Here is a 2500-nt window from a genome sequence, read left to right on the forward strand (position 1 = left end):
TAATTAATGCCAGTGAAGACACTAGACAGAGGTGGATGTGCCAGAGGAGGGGGGCTCTGGAGATCAGGGGGTGGATGATAAGCCTCCATGCCCAGCATGGTGCACTGGTCCTGGGGCGGGTAAGAGGGTCAGCCCCCCCACCCCCACCCCTCCATTGCCACCGTCTTCCCCAGAGCCCACCAGCAGATGGACAGGCTGCTGTCTGACCCCCCCAGAGGGGGTGGCACCGGGAGCAGCCGGGCGGAAGAGCCAACCTGCATGATGGCAGCGCTGCCAACCACACATGCCCACAGGGCACCGAGAGGAGGGGGAGAGAGAGGGTTAGAGGGAGAGGGAGAGAGAGAGAGTTAGAGGGAGAGGGAGAGAGAGAGAGAGAGAGAGAGAGAGAGGGGGGGGGGGGCAGAAAAGAGAGGGGTAGCAGAGAGAGAAGGCGGGGCAGAGAGAGAGATAGAGGGAGTAGGGGTGAGAGAGAAAGAGAGGAGGGGGCAGAGATAGACAGAGTGAGAGAGAGGGCAAAAGGAGGGGGGGAGAGAGAGAGTGAGAGAGAGAGAGAAGGGGGTGAGGTGAACAGTATTAATCATGACAATATGATGATGAGGATGTAGATCCTTAAGTCAGAAGAAAAGCGTTATGGAAGACAAGAAAAGGTTTACAAAGGGGAAAGGAAGAATAGAAAGATGCTAGTAACCCATTACAGAATGAACACAGAGAGAGTGGAGTGCCTCCACAGAACACAAAGATGGAGAGAGAGTGACAGAGAGAGGTGGAGAGAAAGAGAGAGAGTGACAGAGAGAGGTGGAGAGAAAGAGAGAGAGCAGGATCGGTACTCCAGACACATATGGACACACACAGACAGACGGCGGTAATATGACTGTCAATAACACATATTATATTAACATCAATATTGTGCTAAAATTGTCTGTGTTTTATATGGTTTGATATGATTTGATATGTGATGTTGAACATTATAATATATCATAATAATATTCTAATCTATATATACCGGTAATGGTTTCAATATTGTACTTCAAGCCATGCTAGTGAAGCTTATTGATTTGATTGGAGAGCAGAGTGGGAGTGATACGAAAGGCTTGTTTTCCATGTCGACGGTGAGCAGCAAAGAGAAAGAGAAGTGGGCCTCAATCCAGGGCAAGAATTCAGCCCTAAACTCTGGCTTGGGTTTACCATTCAGCATGAGGGTCTTAAGGGCCGTTCACACCAACAACAGTAACTAACAAATATCGTTCTCATTAATATGAATGATAACGTTCACACATAAACTATAGCCTAACGGTGACGGCATGAAGAACGATATTGTTGGGGATAACTTTCCGAGCGATTTTGAGAACAATAAAAACTAACAGCCAATCAGAACCCATAATATTTTAGCCATCACATTCATTAACATGAGGAGAGACGTTTCTTATTGTTGGCCAGTGTGGACGATTTTATCGTTATGGCTATAACGTATATTGTAAATAAATATATAAATAAATAAAGAATATAAACAATGTTAATATATGTATATCGCTATCATTCTTGCTGTGAATGCTGCTTCACATCTAGCATGCTGTCCCTAAATGGCCAAGATAGGTCATACAGACTCATCACACTGGTTAAAAAACTGAGAAGGTTACAGTAACCAAGGCGACTAATATCTACTCTCCTCTAAAATGTCAGATAAGAAATGAGACGTCTTCGAGTGATTGTTTGCATTGAAAAACATGATGTCCGTTCACGGTCATTGATTTCCTGGAATGCTGCAGAGTCCAATCACAAAGCAGGAGCTTGGTCTGTGTACAGTACATTACAGTAAGTCATTTTTCTTTTCATTTGGAAAACAAACAGGAGAAAAGAAGAAAACCATCTGCACCTCACAACTGTGACATTGCATGCTGACATGACAAAACTGAAGACATATTCCAAACTAGACAAATAATTAAAACATGGGTCAAAGAAAAATAATGAAATAAATGAATAATTAAAACATGGGTGAAAGAAAAAACGATTTCCTCCTCTGCTGTGAAGAGCCTTGGAGCTATTACTAGCGATAGCCATAATTTCTGGACCAAGAGCGTTGGTCAGCAGGTGAAACAGCAGAGCTCAGACACGAGTGACCAGAGAGGGTTGTTGGTGAAAAAGAGAAACGAGTGACCAGAGAGGGTTGTTGGTGAAAAAGAGAAACGACTGACCAGAGAGGGTTGTCGATGAAGAAGCGAACGTGATTGTGAGCTGAAGACCAGTAGACCTAATGCACGCTTAGAACTGGAGGAGGCCAGCTATGATGAATGATTTCAACATTTCAGAGGAGAGAAAGATAGAGAGAGAGAGAGGAGACAAAACTGGTGTGTGTTTGTGTGTGTGTGCGTCTGTGCGGATGTGTGCATATGAATGCGAGTGTGTGCATGTGTGTGTATGTGTGCTTGTGTGCGTGCATGTGTGCGTGTGCGTCTGTGCGGATGTGTGCATATGAATGCGAGTGTGTGCATGTGTGCTTGTG

At 44.9% G+C, this 2500-nt stretch overlaps 1 protein-coding gene across 1 annotated transcript in view; it reads right to left on the reverse strand.

Moving 5' to 3' along the window:
- Nucleotides 1–2500, reverse strand: part of camkmt (calmodulin-lysine N-methyltransferase) — a 132688-nt gene that overhangs the window by 41109 nt on the left and 89079 nt on the right. The gene's annotated exons all lie outside the window — the stretch shown is intronic.

Source organism: Sardina pilchardus, chromosome 18 (assembly GCF_963854185.1).
Source record: "Sardina pilchardus chromosome 18, fSarPil1.1, whole genome shotgun sequence".
Taxonomy (NCBI): domain Eukaryota; kingdom Metazoa; phylum Chordata; class Actinopteri; order Clupeiformes; family Clupeidae; genus Sardina; species Sardina pilchardus.